The 22,102-nt window shown below is 40.2% G+C and overlaps 1 protein-coding gene across 4 annotated transcripts in view; it reads left to right on the forward strand.

The window, feature by feature from the left end:
• The window catches only part of RNF144B (ring finger protein 144B), a 1,090,613-nt gene that overhangs the window by 247,296 nt on the left and 821,215 nt on the right, over positions 1-22,102 (forward strand). The window lies entirely within an intron of this gene.

The following is a 22,102-nucleotide window of genomic DNA, read 5'->3' on the forward strand; positions in this document are numbered from 1 at the left end:
TCCATCCCTCCTCCACATCCTGTCCTCCATTTAAGATATGTGCTACACTTCAAATCATGGTGAGCTACATTTTTTTTTTAATTTTTTTAGGGTATTTTTTAATTTTGTTTGGACTGGGAACAAATTAAACCATTTTCCATACTTTATGTATGGGAAATGGCGTCTCGCAATTCAACCACTGTTCTGGAATGGATTATGGTTGAATTGTGAGGTACCATCTGTAAGTTTCATGCTGAGGATTTAGGTTGGATGAACAGGGAGAGAGGAAGGAGCCCAAATGTTTGTAAACTGTCCGGATGTACACTAGCGTTGTGAAGAGACATCCCCAGATGTCACTAATACTGCAACAGTGATTTATTAGAATATCTAATGTTATGATAAGGTCTTACACTGTTGTACTTTCTTTCAACGGAGTCCAGTTCCTTCCTCAGACTGCACTGTTTTCACTGCTGTTTTGTCAGAATAGCACTACCTCTGTTTTCCTCTCCTACACCGTTTAACCTTATCCCTTGATTTTTTTTCACTGATTTTATAATCCACTGTTCCTTCTCTATTTTGTGTCTCCATCTCTTTGCTTAACTGTATCAGCCAACCTGTAAATATTCCTCTTTCGAATGTCCTCCACTTCCAAGTCTTTCCATCAGTCACATTTACTTTTTCACCCATCCTGCCATATTGCAATTCCATTGTCTCCCATTTACACCGTTTGAATACTTTTACCTCAGCATCAAGCCAACAGAACAGGCAGGGCTGTTCCACCTCCATCCCATGTATATCTTTCCATCCATCTTGTTTGCCTCCTCACCCTGTTGCAGAACAAACACCTGTGTAAATTGTCTGTTTTTTCTTCTGCTCACTTCCAACAGATCACTTCCTCTCACGATCCTTAATGTTTTACTCTCTTCGGTCTCCTTTAACAGTGATGCAACAGTCTTATCTGTTTACCATCCCTCATTCCAAATGTCAAAATTATCCCAAATCTCATTCTTTATTCTCCATCTACTTCTGAATGTGGTCATTTCTACCACTGCCTCTCAATCCACCAGACCCATATAAATGGCCTAGATTATTAATTTATACCTAAAACATTTTTATTTATTTACAGTTTCACATTACGTCCGTATTTGTTTATAGTATCACATTTCTCTTGACTCCCATTCTTTCACCCCTTCCCTTATTCTCCCCAACGTTTTGATAATTGCATTGTAGCTTTACTGAGCTAATCTTTCTACTGCAAGTTACAGCTCTTCTGTCATGTGATGAAATTCTGGAAAACAACTCTGATTCCAACCCCACAGGTCTCATACCAATCACAGAACTCTCCCTACTCATTCTTCTGTCTTACCCTGAAGTCTTAAACATTCTTGTCTTCTGTCCTGTTTGAACTCCACTAACTGCAAATCCTCAGATGCTGAAGATGCACACTGAAGCAATAGTTAGCAATTGTGGTGCCATTAATGATACAGCTCATTGGTGAGAGTTGTTTCCTCATGTTGCTTGGTTCCTGTTTTGATAACCTGCTAATGCGTTTTCTGTGTGAAGTTTGCATGCTGTCTGTCTGTGTAGGTTTATGACAGGGTTCTTGGTTTCCTCGCACATCCCAGAGACTTTCTGGTAACTATCTGGTAAATGTGTGTGTGTGTGTGTGTGTGTGTGTGTGTGTGTGTGTGTGTGTGTGTGTGTGTGTGTGTGTGTGTATGTATATGTGTGTACGTGTGTGTGTGTGTGTACGTGTGTACGTGTGTGTACGTGTGTACGTGTGTGTACGTGTGTGTATGTGTGTGTGTGTGTGTGTGTGTGTGTGTGTGTGTGTGTGTGTGTGTGTGTGTGTGTGTGTGTGTGTGTGTGTGTGTGTGTGTACGTGTGTGTGTGTGTACGTGTGTGTGCGCGTACGTGTGTGTGTGCGTGCGTGTGTGTGTGTGCGTGTGTGTGTGTGTGTGTGTGTGTGTGTGTGTGTGTGTGTGTGTGTGTGCGTGCGTGCGCCTATATTCTAAAGTGGACTGATAGTAGAGTGCAGTGCACCCTTTGGCATTTACCTGACCACGCTTTGCAAGAACTGGAGCATCCACAGACTTTCCTTGCCAAAAGGATACAGGGTGTAAATAACAGCACTAGAATTACTTGATCTATCGATCTAAACCTTGTCTGTGACATAAACAAAACATGTTGGAGAGACAGGTATGCGTCTCGGGGTTTACTCCTTCTCTGGAACAGACTCCTCATTCATGTGAAGCAGAACTCTTCCCTAAGTCTCTTCAGTCGCAGTTTGGACCAATGGATGGGGAATTGCAAATTCACGAATGGCTCGTCACCTTTTTATGTTATTTGCAGGGGCAGCTTGTAGATGCCCTAAGCCACAGGGATATACCAAAGTCATTCTATTTTTTGGGCACTGATAACTGAGGCATGAATGTCTAGGCTTTAAAGGTCTCTAGGGCTGTTAGCCTAGCAACCTCCTATGATCAACTTCTTGGCTGTTTTTATTATGTGAGGGGGTGCATAGTACACAGCCCTTTGTATGGGGTGTATGGGGAGGGTTTGCCCCCCCCATATTGAATAGTTTTAGTGGTGTTTCAGTACTGATATTTTCAATTTGTGAAGAGTTTTGTGTAGATGTGTGTTTTGCTGTTTACTCCAACTGTATTGCAAGCATTTGCAGATGTACTTTTAACCTAGATTGCTGTTATTTTTCTATCATTTTGATTTTCATTGTGTTTCTGTTGATTAGTTTAATAGTTTGATATTGCTGTACTAGACTTGCATTGAGTGTCCTACACCCATGTATTACACAAAAACTGTTTTTATATGCTGATTATTGCAGGAGTGCCTGGACATGTAATAGGAACATTCATGGATGTGGAATAGACTATCAAATGAAAGCTAATGAAGTGATTGTTAGATTGTTTATAGGCATATTTACATTAATGTATTAGAGTTCCAGGGAACCACATGTCTTTGAAGAAATAGATATGAAAATGGGGTAACCCTTTATTAGAACAGCTATTCTACAGAAATTTTAGTTTGTTGGAGTGATAAAAGCATGCAGAATTAATTTTGAGAGTTATAGACTTCTGCTTGATTTGCAGAATGTCATAAGTTTTTTTTTTTCAGAGGGTGGAGTTAGAACTGATCACTTTCTGACTGCACAAAACATGTAATGTAACATTTCATCCTCTTTAATCTGGATTTGACCTACAGGCAGTATCTGATTGCATTCTTGCTTGTGCCTCAAAAACCTTTGTGAGTAAGTATCGGCCTATAAAAAAACATAACAGCATTGGTATTTTTCACTCTTACTTGGCAGTTGTAGCTGTGTCAACAGATGACGATTGTGACATTCTTTGGTATTGCTGTAGGAAAATTAACCTGATTCTGATGTAAGATTGCTTCACTTTCAGTCAAAAACTGCTTAGACAGGTTTGGGCCTGGGATGGCTGCACATATTAGGCTCTCTTAGCATATCTGGGCAGTAGCTGCATGGCTATTTTCATACTGGGTGCATTTTGTATCTTTATCATTTTAACCTTTAGTGTAGTTAGTGTACATGTCAGATTATCTACTCTGTAATGTATTCTTTTGCCAATTTGAGTTCTGTTCTAACATAGGTTAGTTTGTTGTATTTTGTACTGTTACAACACTTCATGTTAGAAGCTCAGAAGAAAATGAAGTGATACAACACATAACCACTTCACTGCCTGTAACCACTGACCACAAGAGAAACTTAGAATTCAGGTTAGCAGTAAGCTGACTGTATGTGCGAGTATAGTTATTTATTTTGCTAATGTATCTCTGTTTTTCTGTTTATTTTGATAGTTCTGTTGAAGCAAGGCCCATTTTGTGGTTAGTTCAGGGGAGGAAAGCTCTGCCTACTGTCACTCTCCCTATGTATATGTAGAGATATCACTCTCTCTCTCTATATATATATATATGTATTTATCTATCTTTATGTTTATATATATATATATATATATATATATATATATATACATATATGTATATGTATACATATATATATATATATATATATGTATATATATGTGTATATATATATATATATATATATATATATATATATGTGTGTGTGTGTGTGTGTGTGTATGTATGGGTTGCCAACAGAAAGTTGTGTGTTTGGTTGACAGCTGTTTATTCAGCCAATTCTGATCGATTAAGTAGCTGGTCAGTAAGTGTACAAGATTGCAGAATTTCTGGGGTTGAGGAATATACTTTATATTCCATGTTTGTATGATGTTTACATTAGTATTTATGATTAACATGGGGTGTGCAGGCTGTTTCTCTGTGCATGTGTACTGACATCTATTTGATCTTTCCTGCTACTTCTATGTATGTGTGTGTGTGTGTGTGTGTGTGTGTGTGTGTGTGTGTGTGTGTGTGTGTGTGTGTGTATATATATATATATATATATATATATATATATGTATATAATGTATAGATGTATATATAGTTATATATGTTTAGATAAATATATAGCTGTAGAGATCTGTGTGTGTGTGTGTGTGTGTGTGTGTGTGTGTGTGTGTATGTATACGAGTCTCAGAATCTCAACAGGTAGTGCACTTACCTTTGGTGCACAAGGCCATGGGTTCTATTACCACACCAGGTAGTTGGATTCATTTTTCCCGTACTGACACTGCAGTGCAGCATAACAGGGATTCTGCATTCCTGAGTGTGGTATCCTTTGGATGATATGCTAAACCAAGACCCTGTCTGCCTGAATCATTGGTAGCTCAGGTGGATGCAAAAATCCCATAGCACTTACTGAATAGAGTAAACGAATTTCCCTGTTGCCCTGGTTAAGTTTCCCGTGGTCAATATAAATACCACCTTGGGTCTTCCCTGAAAAGAGGTGATGGACCTAGTGAGACTAACCTAGTCAAAAAATTGTAAATAAAATAAATAAATATATATACACCTATATAACAAAGGTAATAAATAATAATAAAAATATATTACACACACACAAACATGTATATATTACTTGTCGGATGCCATGGACAAATGCTAAATGCATGAAGAAGTGATATAGGTTTATAGGTTTATAGATTAGTACTAAGCTAACTGCTCTTGCGAGCCATTTTAAGCTTAGCCAATTATCCCTTGTGAGACTCAAACCCTGCACCTTGTGTTTGTAAGGCAAACACCTTAACCATTAGGCCACCCTCCCAACACAAAATGGCTGTGTTTGTGATGTAAAAGGCTTGCAACTAGGATTGTGTCGGTATGGTTTGTTTTCATTTATATAAATGCTTTTGGCTCATATTTTTGGTCTGTTCATCAAAAAAGTTGTGTTTTTCTGGTAAATCACTGGAATGATCTGAGGATTGAGGTCACTAGACAAATACATACTTTTGAGTTTCAGACTTCAAATCCTTCATCAAATGTATGTTAAAACAAACGCTGTTACTCCAGCACCTTTCTAAGTTTATAAGAGCAGTATGTAAAATTTGTCTGTATTTTTGGGACTTTGTCCCCCAATTTTGTCAGCCTTTGCCCAGATTTCTTGCATTAAGATTATGTATAGCAATATATGTGAAGTATAATGTTAATGTTAATTTAATACAGTTTGATTACTTTTGTATAAATGTAAATTTGCCTGTGTTGCAATTAATAATTCAATAAAGGCGTTTAAAAAAAGAACACAAAAAGGCTGAATAGACAGATGAATAGATGTGTAGAAAATGTATTTTGCATAGCCTGTTGACCAGCAAAAGCTTCACATACAAATTATTTTATTGCCCTCTCCATTGCTGACATTAAGTTCTGGGGTTAGTCATCCATACTGCTCATTCAGTTGTACATGTGGTTAAAGTTGGGTCGATGGAGCTAGGCACCCCCCTTCCCACACCATCATCTTTTGAGTAGGGAGGGAATTTTATATTTTGCTTCTCGCCCCTTGCAAACATTGTCCAAGATGAAAAGGTTGCTAGTGAAAGCTGCCTTACTGACACAGTACCTTTCCATTAGCTTTGTGTGAATAAAATCTGTGACATTTCTTTAGAACAGATGACTTGGCAGTTTGCTGTCTGCATCATTCTCTTTCCACTTCATCAGTCCTATGGTATCCAGTTCACTAATCAAAGTTGAGTTACTATTGCCAGAGACAGGAATTTGGCCTGTGTATCATCTGCATAAAATAAGCGGGGCCACCAACATGGAGAGAACAAAAAGAGCGAACTTTGATATATGCAGGGAGGCAGTGAGGAGCTCAGGGCTGCGCTAGGATGTAGCGAGGTCAATGCTGGTATTTATTTATTTTTTCCTTTAAAAGTCTTAAGCTGTAAGCCAATTGCATTCTTTATCCTGTCACTCAGTAGGGTCATACCTTTACTGCCCTCCAAGCACCGCAGCTTCTTCTTCTTTCGGCTGCTCCCGTTAGGGGTCGCCACAGCAGATCACCTGTTTCCATTTCTTCCTGTCCTCTGTATCTTGCTCTGTCACAACAACCACATGCATGTCTTCTCTCACCACATCCACAAACCTTATCTTAGGGCTTCCTGTTTTCCTCTAACTTGGCTGCTCCATCCTAAGCATCCTTCTCCTAATATACCCAGCATCCCTCCTCAGCACATGTCCAAACCAATGCAATCTCACCTCTCTGACTCTTTTCTCCAAACTGTCCAACCTGAACTGATCTTCTAATATACTTATTCCTAATCCTGTTTGTCCTCTTCACACCCAGTGCAAATCTTTAACTCTACCACCTCTAGCTCTGACTCCTATCTTTTCATCAGTGCCACTGACTCTAACCCGTATATTTACATACATTGTACAATACATACCTTTTTTTTCTTCCTTTATAAAAAGGGTCATTTGGTCCGACATTAATAAATTGCTCATTTCCTGCCTTCCCTTAAAGTGCTACATTGCAGTTTACCTGTATGTCATGGTACTTTCTAACCTATGTGCCATGATGGATTTTCCAGCCCATGCAACCAAAATAAAATGCTTTGTAAACTTTTTATTAAGAATATGTCCATACACTTTTGTTACATTTCTTACTGATGCCACTCGAAGGATACATTGAGTTGCATCTGTAGACTTTAATGGATGGGAATCCACGTAAGCCAACAGGCCATCCACTAAAGTCTGTGGACTCAATTGCATGCACCTCCTACACTTACATAATCAACGGTAAAGTTCAGTGAACTTTTCGGTGATATCATATAGGGGAGAATAATATTTCACAAAGTGTATAATTTTAAACTTGGCACCTGGAAAACAGGCATTGATGTCAAGAAGATGCAGGACGAATCTGGATGCACCACATGCCATGGTGCCTAAGATCAGTTTTAAACTGTGACAGAATACTGTAAAGCTTACTCATCCTTCTTCCGAACATTATTCTGCATGTGTTCTCCCAAATTCCATTTAGTTCTGTATAATTTGCTCATTCCTTTTTCTAAATATTTCACTTCCAGTTCTTTTTATCTCTTATACAATATTACGTACTTCAAGTACAGCTGGTTTTGATTTTGATTTCCGTTTTCCAGTAATTGCCTTTTTTAACAGCTAGTGGAACTAAACTTAATAAAGCCTTACTGTGTCTGTGGAATTCAGATCCCATGTACTAGCTCAAAATAATAATTTCCTTAGTTAATGCAGTTTGTCTCCCCCAAATATTTCTGACCGTATTTTGTTGGAAATTATTAAAAGCTGCCAGTTCATTGACATTCCCAAACAACATGTTCCTGATAACTTCTTTCTTCTCGATCACAGCATTGTAGTTGACATTAGTTTTTTCCCATCAATCTCTAATTGTTTGACCAGAGACTACTGGGATCAGCTGATAGTTCTTTTTCAGGGGTGTTTTTTCTTGCAGGTGTGTGCTTTTATTTAATTTGTGACAGAATACTAGATAGGTCAGTGGTTAGGTACACACTGGCCTCAGCACAATGTATTTGTATTTCTTTGCTTTTATTTACATTTTACTATATTCATGGCCCTGTGGGTGTAATGCCTCTTATCATTAATGAAGTATATTACTGTGGCCATTTTTGCACCACTTTGATGATCGCACTTAGCATGTGATCACTTGAAGTGGTAGTTTTGGGGCTCAGTCTGTGGATAAAAGGAAAGGACATATGGGGTGATCACACTAAACTTATCATTGCTGTATCTGAGTGGAGTGTGTGTGTGTGTGTGTGTGTGTGTGTGTGTGTGTGTGTGTGTGTGTGTGTGGTGGGGGGGATCTGTATAATGTCTAGGAGCTGCAAGTTGAAATACAATACTCTAATCATTTTTTCTCTTGCATTCATCACATCTCAGTATTAGACCATGTAAACAGAGGGTGGATAAATTTTTTGAGAGGTGGAGAGAGGGAGGAAGACAGGGTGTGTGTAAAACACAAGACAGTTATGTGAGCTGGCTTACTAGGGGCAATGTATATTTCTTTCCCAGCAGCAGTATATATTTCTGTTAACAGTAAGTTCAAATACATTACTGAGGCCAGTTTGCCTTTTGCTTAACAGTCACATATCAGAAATGTGCACGGAAAGTGGCCAGCTTGTTTTGGGGGGTAGGCTATGTAGGAAAGCAGAGGGCAGTAGATGATTAATATAAAACAGTCATTGATGTAGCTGGTTTCTGGAGAATGAGGCATGTATACATGTCTGAGAACAACAGATGTTCTTCATGTTTCACTGTTGCAGTCATCACATTTGGGTTATCCCTGCCAGGATAGCACTCGACCGGCCCGAGAGGCTTAGTATTTCTGCATCGGTTGCTGTCGCTTCAGGATTGATGTCAGGTCGTCAGTAGTATAAAGTAAGGCAGCCAACGCCATTACATCAGTCTTTCTTGCCGTGGAGCCCAAAGCAGAAGCAGTTCACACAAGTACCGCTCGGCCGCTACCTAAGTTTCGTCTACCGATTTGAAGCTGAAGTCTTCTAAAGCTAAGTACCCCATTGGGGATCCTTTTTTCTTGCTCTAACCAATGTCAGAAAAAGTTAACAATTGTCTTGCCTGTGGAAAGCAAATACCACACATTCTTACTGCATCACTTGTTTAGGCCCAGACCACGACGTCCCCCGCTGTCGCTTCTGTGCTTTCTTCAATGCCAGAACTCTCCATCTTTGGGCCCTTATTGTAGCTAGATATTTTCGCTTACAGTCCTCTAACTCCGATATGGCTTCAGTAAGCCATCCGACAGCAGGTTTTCTGAAAAAACATAAAGATAAAGGTAGAGACAGACTGCACAGGTCCAAACCCACCAACGATGCTTCCGTTAAGCTAGTCGTCAGTCCTCCAGTCCTCAGTGAGGTGCTTTTGCAACCCTTGATGCTCGCTTCTGTGGATTCGCAGGCCTCTACTGAGACCCTTTCGGAGTCCGGGATGCCACAAAACTCTTCTTTGACTAAGGATCCTGCAGTCATCTCTACCTTGGATGGGTCTGGAGCCGCTGAGCAGGCACTGGCTTTGAAGGAAGTCCTTCGCACTACCGATTCTTGACACAAACCAACATCTTCTTTCGCGACCACCGTTCTTTCAAAAGCTGCCAAGTTTCTTAGGCCTAGGGTACGAACCACACCCAAGAAACCGATGACCCAATCTCAGGCACCTGCTTCCTAGCCTTAGTCTGAAATGCTTAAAATGGCGGAAGTCCTTATTATGCTGATCAGGGGAAGCCAAGCTACCCCCTCCAAAAGGAAAATAGATCTGTCCCCTGTAGTTTTGTCTGAACAAGATTCAGATGCATCTGAATATGAAGACATGCAACCCCTGTCTACTTATGAGAATTCTGATGCAGAGGATTCCATCCCTTCTGCCTCTCCTTCAGGGGATTTTTCCTTTGGGGAAACCCTTTATACCTTAAGGGAGCATTTCCAATGGGAGAGTCAGGACTACCCTCAGTCTAAAAAGAGACTCAGGGAATTCTTAGATCTTCCACAGCACAGACCCTTAGCCATCCCCCCAGTTCTGGATGTCATGGGGGATGTTTTCCTGGAATCCAGCTTGACTTCTGACACCCTCCCTCCTGCATCCAGAAAACCAGGCAGGTACTATAGAGTCACTGACTCGCACAAATTTCTTTTTAAAAATCCTACTGCTGATGCTGAGGTAATTTCTCAAGGGTCTAAAGGGATTAAAGCAACCTGTGTTAAGAATCCCACCCCCTCAGATAGGGATTCCCAAGTCACTAGACAGATGGGGTAAAAAAGTATACACCTCAGCTACTCTTGCTATCAGGGCACTAAATTGTCAGTTCCATATGCTAAAATTTCAGCAACATATCCTGAAACTCCTCAAACAAAAAATGTCTTTCTTTCCTGCTTGTGCAGAATCTGAAGAGTTGCAAGAGTTAATGTCATGTAACTAAACACACCTTGCACTGTGGTTTTGATGCCCTAGAAGGTTGTTGCAGGGCAGCAGTCACCGGATAGGTCATTAGAAGGCATGCATGGCTTAAGGGACAACCCTTGCCAGACCATGTCATATCTAAATTGTTGGATATCCCCTTGCATAAAGACAACTTATTTGGCACTAAGGCGCAAGAGGTCTTAAAAAAGATTGAAGAAAAAGCAAAATCTATGCAGACAGTTAAGGATTTCTTACAGGTCCAGCCACCCAGGTTCAGCAGACATTGTCCCACCAAGCACTGGTCCTTTCCTGCCCCCACTAAGCCAGTCCAGCCCAGACCCCCCCCCCCCCCAATACAGCAACCACAGGGAATGCAGAGATCTAAGTAGTGGACTACCTCCACTTCAAAACTAGGGAGTTCTAAACCACCCCCTTATTATAAGAACTCATAATGACTCATCTCTCCCACCCTCTCCCTCTGCCCATCTTCACTTACCCCTAGGAGGAAAACTCTTCTTTCACGCAAGCACCTGGGCCACCATTACCAATGACCGCTGGGTTCTCAACATAAGTGTCCCAGGGATGCAAATTTTCTTTCCACACCCTTCCTACCCCAAAAGGGTTCCAGATCTACCTCCAAACCAGTGAGCAGAGGCACAAAAGCAAGTCCTTTCCCTGCTCTCTATGAGGGCAGTAGAGCATGTTCCTGCAGAACAGAGAGGCCAAGGTTTCTACTCCAGACGTTTTCTAGTACCCAGAAAAGAGGGCACCTGGTGCCCTATCCTCGATCTATCCATTCTAAACACTTTCCTGGTGATCCCAAAATTCAAAATGCTCTCCCTCCAGCTGCTGCTACCCATGCATTCCAAGGATGCTTGGCTAGCCACCCTAGATCTAAAAGAGGCCTACCTCCATATTCCTATCTCGGAATCATGCAGGACATATCTCCGTTTCGGGGCAGGATCTCAGCACTTTCATTTCTCTGCCCTTCCCTTTGGCTCATCTACTGCTCCCAGAGTTTTCACAAAATGTCTGGCTCTAGCCATTGCCTTTTGCAGACAAAGGAATATCTAGATTTACCTATACTTAGACGACTGTCTATTTCAAGCAGACAGCCATGAAAAGCTGCTCAAGCACCTGGCCTTTGTAAAGTCCCTACTAACCTCCCTAGGGTACACAGTCAGCAAAAAGAAATACAAACAGCGGCCCATCCAAAGGATTGTATTCCTGGGAGCAAGCCTGGACACAGCATCCCAGATGGCATTCCTTACACCAGAAAAGCAAACTTTCCTGACAACCTACTTCTGTCAGCTAGCCACCAGACACCAACTATCTGCAAGGAAGATCCTGCAAGCTCTGGGGTTCATGGCATCTTGCATACTACTCATTCCAGATGCCAGACTGCATATGAGGAAACTTCAATTGTAAAAAGCCTTTGGTGTCAACACTCTCAAGACATGGAGACTCTTATACCTATAATTCCTTGCTTCAGAAAATAATTTCTTTGGTGAGCAACAGTAGGCTCCCACACTAAGGGACTACCTTTCTCACCATCCCCGCCACCCAGACCCGGCGTGCATAGCTGGATGGCAGGTGCATACAGGGCCAATGGAGCGCACAGCAAATACCTCTGCACATCAACCAAAAAGTGATGATGGCTGTCCAGCACGCCTTGATTCAAGCCCCTTTTCTCCCCTGGGGCTCTCCTGATCAAAACATATGACACCACTGTAATGTGGTATATCAACAAGCAGGGATGGACCCACTCCCACCCTTTATACAGGCTGGCTATGACCCTTTGACACACAGCCTCTGCTATGCAACTCCACCTGTTAGCACAATTCCTACCAGGATCTCTCAACTCTTTGGCAGACCAATTAAGTAGAAATCTTCTGGACCCACACGAGTGGCAGCTCAACAGAAGAACCTTCACCCTAATAACTCAGAAATGGGGCACCCCGAAGGTCGACCTCTTTGCCTCTCACACCAACCTTCAGCTCAGCATATTCTGCACCAGGGAGCATCACTGCATGGCTTGGAAAGTGGATGCCCTGTCCTTCCCCTGGGTCAGTCTATCGGTCTATGCCTTTCCTCCACTACCTCTCATCCCCAGGGTACTGCTCAAAATAAAGGAGGAAAAACCAAGGACAATTCTTATAGCTCCAGACTGGCCTCTCCAGCACTGGTACCCCTTGCTGCGCAGCCTGTCCCCATTGCCGCCATGGCATCTTCCTCACATTCCAAACCTCCTGACCCAGAGGGAAGGGGAATTCATGCATCCCCAATTGCAGACACTCAATTTGGCAGCTTGGCTTATTCCCTAACCCCCGATCAATCTGCCAACCTCAGTAAACAAGTTCTAGATGTTATACGTGAGGCCAGACGCCCTAGCACTAGAAAGTCTTATGTTGACAAATGGAAAAGGTTCTGCACCTGGATTCAGGCTAAGGGAGCCAATATGGCACAGCCCTCCCACCCTGTCATCCTGGTTTACTTAGCTGACCTACTATACATTGGCCTCTCTTTTTCCTCTATTAAAATTCATGCCTCTGCTGTGTCTGCTCATTTTCCCACTGAGGAGCCCCTTTTCTTGCAAGCCTTGATTAAACAGTTCGTAAGAGGGGCTAGCAACTTGAGGCCACCCAGAAGAGCACCAACCCCAGCTTGGGACCTGAACTTTGTTTTGGAAAAGCTCACCTTGGCCCCCTTCGAACCAGCTTCTTCTGCAGAGGTATAATTTATCTCCTGGAAGACAGCTTTCCTTCTGGCCATCACTTCAGCCAGAAGAGTCTCCAAGCTGCAAGCACTCATGGCTGTGGAACCCTCCATAATCTTCCATGCTGACAGGGTATCCCTCAGGACTAACCCATCCTTCATGCCCCTGGTGGTGTCCAGTGTGGCTCTCAACCAATCCATTCATTTGCCCACCTTTTTTCCTAATCTCCAGAACAAGGGGGAAAGGATCTTGCGCTCTCTAGATGTGCACAGACAGCTCAGATTCTATCTAGACAGGACTAAATCCTTCAGAAAGTCTGATCAATTGCTGGTTAGCTTTGTTACAGGGGCAGAAGGCAAAGCCATCTCCAGACAAACCATTTCCAAATGGATAGCACATTGCATCCATTTCTGCTACAAACAACACGGAAAGCTTCCCCCCAAGGGGGGTCAGGACTCACTCCACCAGAGCAGCCTCCACCTCTGCAGCTTTCCTCAGAGGAGTCCCCACCAGGGACATTTTGGAGGCTGCCACCTGGACATCTGTTCACACTTTTACTGAACATTACCACCTGCCTCTCTTCTCCAAATCCAGGACAGGGTTTGCCTCTGCAGTATTGCAGGGCATCCTAGCCAGCCCGTAGTTTCCTTGACTGCCTCCACCCATTTCCTTAGCTTTGGGAATCAACCCAAATGTGATGACTGCAACAGTGAAACACAAACATAGTACAGTTGTGTGCACTTATCATAAATGTAGATGTTCGAGTGTATTCACTGTTGCAGTCCTGGTTTCCCTCCCTCCATCCCCCTTTTTTCTTCTCTTGCCATACAAGGGACATATTGGTATTTACTTTCTACTGGTGGGGTTCTTCCACCAGAACCTGGCTCCTACTTGGGGGCCCCAGACAGGTTAGGGCAAGAAAAATTGATGTAATGGCATCGGCTGCCTTACTTTATACTACTGATGACCTGATGTCAGTCCTGAAGCAACAGCAACCGACACAGAAATACTAAGCCTTTGGTATTCGAGCCGGCCGAGGGCTACCCTGGCGGGGATAACCCAAATGTGATGACTGCAACAGTGAATACACTCGAACATCTACATTTATGGTAAGTGTACACAACTGTACTTTTGAACTTCACCACTATGGTCATTTGTTTCTGTTTCCTCACAATCACAGGTCAGGATGTCTATACATAAGGTGGGTTTTTGTAGGGCAAGGGGGCATGCTTTATGTGAAAACATAAGGTAGTTAAATGATTACTGTCAAATAAGAGATATATAGTTTGCTGTGGGCAGTGTACATGTCTAACAACAGCAAATGAAATATATTACTATGGCCATTATGTGTTAACTTTTCTTCTCAATGAGATATTAGAAGTATACAAAATGGGGATAATATTTGTGGAGGGCAGGTTTAATTATTTTATATATCCTTTGTTGCTAGGTTAGTCCAAAGGGTAGTTGTAGGATCACCTTTGAATAATTATTGATATGGTGAGTTGGAAGAAGTATTTCCCAATGACGACTTCAAAGTTAGAGGTGATTTTCCTTCTTAGAAAGGCAACATTCCACTGGGACAGTACGTTTGCATTTTTGTACACAAGTATCTTATTAGATTTTCCTGAATTTTTTATTGTAAAACTGCATTGGAGAGTAACGTATAGCCTCTTGTAAACAGTTAATTGATCTAGCAGTTCAGAGGACTTTTGTTGTCGTGTTATGGTACTTCATCCAGTTTCCGCATATGAGTGACTTGCTTGCAAGGCCTGGGTGAAACTAATGTTCAAAATATATGTACACTAAGCCCTTATTAGATTAGAAGTAAAAAAATATATTTTTCCCCAACCAACTCAACATGCGTGGTACTGCACATAGGAGAAGGTCTAAACTCCATCTGCTGACAAAGGCATTTTGCTGTTATGTTAAGCAGGTTGGTGTTAGAAATGCAATCTTGAATGTGGTCTGCACCCATGTATCTCAATGGAATTTACTGTTTTTAAAATTTTTTTTTTTTGTACGGTGAACTGTTGTTGGAAAACTTGACATGTCCTCTTGCATACAGTTAGTAAGTCTAGCATTGGGGGGGGGGTGTTGTCACAGTTTGGTACTATAGCTGGTTTCCACCTGGGTGTTGTTTGACCTCTGCACAAAGGTTTTGGGGGTGGGGAGTTAAACCAGTGACCAGAATTTGTGTACCAAGATCTCACTGTGTCAGAAGCAGAAATCCTATATATTTTACCAGAAAAAATATTTTTAATTTTTAATATATCATGATCATAGTGCCATGCTCTCATTCTGGGTAAGGTGTCAATATTCAGCATTGAGCTTCACTGCAATTCCTGCTGTCCAAACAGGAGCATTTTTTTCACTTAAGACATAGGCAAACATACATTTATATAAAAGAAAGCAAACCATATTAACATATTCCCAGTTGCAAGCACTATACATCACATATATTGATTTGGGGTTCCTATAAGATAGTCAAACTTCTGCAAGTTCGAACCTCATATGGTTGAGACCATAAGTTCGAATTTGCAGATGTTCAAGCGTTTCAACAGAAATCTCAGTAAGGGGAGGTTTCCATTTTGTTCAATGTGTTGCGATCTCAGAGTTGGTATATTTAAGTAGCAGGGGGTGTGGGGGGTGCAGGGATGCTTGCCCCCTGCTTACAGTTGTTTTTCTTTTCTTTTTTTTTGTTTTTTATCCATAGAAGTATTTTAACTTCGAACAGGATGGTTCAAACATTCCGTGTTTGAAGTTATTAAACTTCGACTATGTGATATTCTTCTGTATAATCATCAATCCAGCATTACATAAATTGTTCCTTTTCTGCCTTACCTTAACCCTCAGTCCTCCTCCACAACATTATTCTGCATGTATTGTTCCCACAATTTCCATTTTCTGTGTAATTTATTCCTACCTTTTTCTAAAGATCTCACTTCTAGTTCTGCTACAATATTCAATAATTCAGATACATATGTTCAGAATTTGATTTCCATTTTCTAGTAATTTGTTTTTTCGGCAGCCACCAGAATTAAATTTAACAAGGCCTTACTATGTCTAGGCAGTTCAGATCCTGTATCCTAGCTGAAAAAAATTATTTCCTTTGTTACACCCATTGGCTCACCCAATATTTCAGATTGAGTACTCTGTATGGATCTTTTAAAGTCTGCAAACTCATTACATTTCCAAAACATATGTTCCCTGTTATCCCTTTTTTCTTCATCACACCTCCAACATTTGGCATCTACCCAAGGACAAAATTCTTTGGAGTCTGCTTGGAGTCTAAAATACCAATGCAAATTTTCTAGACTTTGTTGCATATTTGGGAGCCACACATGTCCTTCTTTTATTTAATTGTGAATTGCTTATCCAGTTTCTCTTCCCAATCTTCTTTAACTTTTTCCTGATTGATTTCTATAGTTATACAGTATTTTATATGCCCTTCTAATTATCTATTTTTAACAGCAGCTTCTGTTTTAGATTCAGCTAAACTCTGCCAGAGCATATACTTTGGGGAATAATATGTATATTCTCTGAATTCCTGCTACTGAATCCATGTCTTTGGTACCAAATATTTTCATAAATTTCTTCAGAAATTCTATACCCCTTTTGATACATGTTCCCCTTCTAGGTCTTCCTGATACATCCTCAGTGTTGCAAATCAAGTTCCATTACCTACGTATAAGTAATATTCTCTGATGAAAGCTGCTTATTTTTCTCGAAATTTTCTTAAGCTTTGTAATAGCACTTTTAAGTGAAATATAAATATATGCCAACATAAGGCACCCCGGCAGTGTGAACCTTGGCTGTAGATGATTATCACTGTTGAAGTGACACCCCAACCCCATGTGAAAAAATGGGAAAAGCAGTTATGGCTGGATGTATGGATAATCTTCTTCCCTTGCCAGTAGCTCCTTACTGTCGAAGTTTACCATTATTGTCTTTTTGCTAGCTCCTCTAGCAATTGGTGTCAGTACTCCCCTTTTACTTTGGCCATGATATTCTTCTGAATATCCATCCTGAAATCCTTTCTTTATCAAGTTCATATGCTCACTTCTTTCCACGTGTGTCCTGTAGCATTGCTGTTTGCACTCTGCATTTCTTAATGTAATTCAGCAGCTACCTTTTTGTCTGTACCTGTGAGGCCATTCACATTCCAAAAATAACATGGATAGTATAACTATTTTGAAAAGAAGATATTTTACCCATCTATTATACATGTCCACTTTTTAAATTTTTTCCCCACTTTTTGTGTTACATACACCCAGTAATTGTTGGCAGGTTGATCCTTTATACAGCTGTTAATTGTCATCTCCTTTTGAACCTGTGTCAGCTTTTAAGAGACCTTTTGCTTTAATGAAAACTATCAAACAATAAGGCAAACAAACCTCCCATAACCTTTTAACTTAAAACATGCAAGACTGTGTACATCTTCAGATAATATAGTTTAACCCTCCTGATAGGAAGGTTTGTCCCAAATCGACACCTGCACCCACAGGTGTTATCAAACCTAAAATGAAGGTTATCCATACTAATGTGCATGTTACAACCTGTACTCCTGTTTACATTCATTTGTTCTTGTCTTATCTTTATTCCTGTTCCATATGTGAAAAACATCTTGTATGCTTTCATGAAAACATTAAAGTTTTGCTTTAAGAAAAAGTGCACTGGCTATCCTTAAATAAAATTCAGTTATACACTTTTCTAGTAAATTCATGGAGGTGTTAAGGTACCGGGAAAACTGCTATTTCTTTTTTACTTCCAGTTATTTCAAACTTTATTTTTTTACTAATCTTCTTGCCCTTGTACATTTTAATTTTATATTTCTCTCAGCAAGTAATGTCTAGAGCTGTTGAGATTTATTGCCTGGACCTGTAATCAGCATGTCTGCATGGAAACATAAGAACAGACTTCTCAGCTCACACTGAACATTTATTTGGTAAAGGAAAACTTTTTATTACATTCAGAATGCTTTTATTTTTATAACACATATGCTCACACAATAAAGTTGTTATTCTTTTAAGCCAAGGGCATTAATTCATAAATTCACCTATGCAAAACTGAGAAAGTACACCTCTCAGCTCTACATATATTGTAATATTTGAACTTTTACACCCAATCACCCATCCCATGGTTACGGCATATTAACCGGAACATGCTTTTGTCCAGCCTTTATTTTATTTCTACATTTCTTAAAACTAAAAAAGAAAAAAAGTACTTGTTTACTATCTTTGTCACATAGAACAATCGCTGAAAATACTTTAATATATAACATGGCATTTATATCATGAAATATTTTATACAAATATTGTTAAGAACAAAAATTGTCTTAATTACTATTAGCCCTTTTTTGTTTTCCTTTTAGTGTCCTTCCAAACGTTAATGATATGAAGTGGGGTATATGCCTTTCAGTCCCTCCACATGCTTAACAAAGTCCAGTCTTTCTCAGTCTCTTTTTTTCTTTTAAAGCCATACTTCACAAATGTGATTGATGCTTTATACGTCTCACATTTATTCAGTAATTTCAGTGCTGCTGGTCTTCCTGTTCATCTCTGTCTCCCAACTCCAGACTCTGGTTCAGGTCCAAGGTACTTCTGAGTCTTCTAGTCAACTCCTGTGCTTTTTCTATGCTTCTGAAGCATTTTCCTTTGGAACATTGGAAAATGTTTCACTGGCAAAGTCTCTGTATGGGCTTTATTATCAGAAGAATGAAAAGCAGAGTCCCCTTCTATTTGATGGCTCACTTTGTGTTGGAAAATTTTTGTATTAAATAGATAATGTTGTTCCACCCATTGGGCAAATCTCTGCAGGACTTTCACTCTCTGTGGTTTGCAGCATGTTTTGTTTCCAGTTCCAGTAGTTGCAAATGATTCTGCTGTTTCTAAGAGAGTGTTTTCCATTATCTCCTCTTCTCAGAGGCATAGTATGAAGAAAAGCATTTTGAGACAGACGACCATGTTTTTCTATCTGGTCTAAGTCCAAGATCTTTGTTCCCTTTTCTGTTCCCATCTGTGCTGTAATGTGTACTATCTTGCTGGCTTTTTTGATTCAGGTTTGAGCTTGTGTTTTGGCAAGGTTTGCTTGTGTACCATTTCAAACTTTCATTTGGGCCAAGATGTTTTTTTCATTGGCATAAGTGAATGTTTTTCTAAAGTTTTCTTAAAAGACACTATCCTCTTGAGGCCCAATTACATGTAGTACCTTTATGGGACTTGCATTTTGTTTTGTTTTTTTAATTAACACTGGCTTCCTTTTTAATGGCTACTTTTGTGGAGCTTGAATGCATATACTGCTAAAGTTTCTTTTTAGTAGCAGTGACTTTGGTCCCAAGGATGTCTGTGCTTTGTGCTCTTTTTTGCACAGCCTTCTAACTTGATCTTCCATCAAGATCATGCTTCTCATAGGGCTAGCCCCTCTTTTATTCCTAAGGCTTTGATGGAATTTAGTTTTTACCAATCTTTACATTTGCCTTTTTTTTCCTTGTTGTTCTAACCTTAGCTTGTACCTCTTGCATTGTATGACTGTTCACAGTTTGTTAACATATAACTAGTACAGAACTAACTGTTGTCAGCAGACATTCTCACCTGTTAATTTCGTCTGATTCCAAGTCCCTCTCTGGATGGCTTTCTAACTGATTTAAGTTCTGTGATGTGTCCCATGACCAGCAATTATCAGGTTTCCCTACATCTCTTTACACTGGCTTTGTTGGCCTTCTTTAGGAATGCTTCAGTGTGTGATATCTGTTCAGCTGTTGCTTCATTTTCATTAAACATCTTTGTATATCACTTTAAGTTGGATTTAGCTTTCAGGTGTAGAGCATCTTTAGAAGCCACTGCACTCGAGGGTATTTTGGTCCAAGTCCTCCCATCAGGAAGAGTCTTATAGGTTAAAGAGGATGCACCCAATCTTATCAGGTATGAAAGCTGTGTACTATCCATCATGATCTATCATGACAGAGCTTTAGGAACAGTCCATCTTCTCTAATGACCCTATTTCTCCTTACTCCACCTTTGATGTCTTGGTCTCAGTTCCTTTGGCTTGAGGTTGTGCCTTAGTGCAAATAACTCTGATCAGAAGAGGAGAGATATTTTGAGCATTATGGGACAGGGAATAAATTCCAGTCATCTGATAAAGCCAAGTGGTCCTAATGCCTTTGGCCTTAGGCCTAGAGGTTAGGGAGGACAGGCCCACACCTACACATCTTTTGTTATAGTAGGTGCACATTTTTGTTTAGGTGTCTTAAATGCTGATGCAGTTTAATTTGGGTTGGTCTTCTTTAGAATCTAGGCACTTGTGCGCAGAAAAATGTTTTAAGAGTTAGAACATGTATAGCTACCTTACTAGTTTTGTCTTATAGTTTTCATCTATATAGGAAGGTACCATTTGAATCTAGATCAGTCATTTGTTGGGTACATTTGTTATTTCTGGTCAGTAGGCCTGTACGTAATTGGTGAATGCACCTGTGTGTGTGTGTGTGGGGGGGGTCCTGAGAATAATTCTTATTTTATTTTCTATTTTTTTTCAAGGGTGTTTGTTGTCAATGGCTGTTCACACTTTACTAATTGTGCTTCCAGGTAACATGGTGTAATAAACCATGCCAGGATGACAGCTTCTCTTTTTGTAATAAATGGCGCAAAGACAGTCTTGGTGGTATAGTCATATATGCCAAGGATCCTGTTTGTAATAACCACCTTTCCTTTCCACAGTTACATTTGGTTTCATTGTCAGACTTTGTCAGTTTGCACCATTCTTCCTAGGTTGGCAGTTTTAGTAGATCCAGTAATGTCTTTCAAAAGCAGATTTCCTGCAAAAATATACTCTTAGTAGATATAGATTTGTTTATGCGTAAGAACATTGCTGTGTCCCACCTACAATTCAGACTGATCTCAGCAACAAAGCATAAATACCAAGGTATATAGGAACATGTAGCAGTGTGTTTTGAAATAAGTGTCCTTAAGTCCACTTCTTGACCATCGTGTTCATCATTTGCATTTCTAAACGCAGTCCTTCCTCCTGGAAACAGGTGATACACCTTTACTAAACTGTTGGTACATCTGCCGCTTGAAAAGAATGCCAAATATTTCAAGAAAAACAAACAGCTACACAAAACAGTGTCTGTGTAATCCCCCAGTTTTCTGCCTCTATAGATTGTCATTGTAACATCAACAAATTCATCAGTTCTGCTTGCACAACACATTGAATAGAAACTAGAAGAAAATTGTTACTGATTGTTGTTGGGGTGAGGCTTCACAGATGATATAGAATATTGCCTATGTTGGAAATCAAAATATGGTCTATATTGGAAAACAGAAAAAAATTGAAAATCACTGTACCATGCTTTAGCTTGTTTTTCTGTAAAAAAAAAATTGTTTTTGGATTGTATCAACAATGAAAAGTGATGTGTTGAACTATGTAATCCTGTAAATGCATACTATTTTTAGTAATTCTGTCATTAGCACATACATTAACAGTGACAGATACATATCCTTGCATATACCTGCAAGCAAATTTCTTTCACAAAGGTGTGAGTTTTGCTTTCCCCTTTTAACAAGCTGAGAATTGCTGACTACCTTTGCATACACATACCAAACACAGCAGGTTTCGTTGTTAAGAAAAAATATTCAAATCCTTTCCTGTTATTAGTAGATTTATCTTTTCAAGTATAATGAATGTACTGTATTGGAAAGAATGCCGATGCAGGAGTACGCTCCTCATTTAAACATTGGCAGTATTATTTTATTTTATTTTATTTTATTTTACATTTTTTACTAGGAACGTCCAACTGGGGTAAGACCCATTTTTGGAGGAGTCCCGGGGAGAAAAGCTCCACTTTGTAGAGAGTATCTTTCTTTGGCTTTTCCCGGTTAGGGGTCGCCACAGCGGAACTCCGGTCCGCTAATGATTAGCAGTCATTTTTTTCTTTACGGTGCAGAGTTGCCAGCCTGACGCCCAGCTTTCAAAGAAGGCACACCCATTCATGCACACACCTACCTGCATCTCTTTAAACATCAGTCAACCACGAGTAGGACATGCAGACTCCACACAGAAGGTGCTCCAGCCGAGAAT

This window comes from Protopterus annectens, chromosome 3.part0, assembly GCF_019279795.1.
Source record: "Protopterus annectens isolate FY-2018-M chromosome 3.part0, PAN1.0, whole genome shotgun sequence".
NCBI classification, from domain to species: Eukaryota; Metazoa; Chordata; order Ceratodontiformes; family Protopteridae; genus Protopterus; species Protopterus annectens.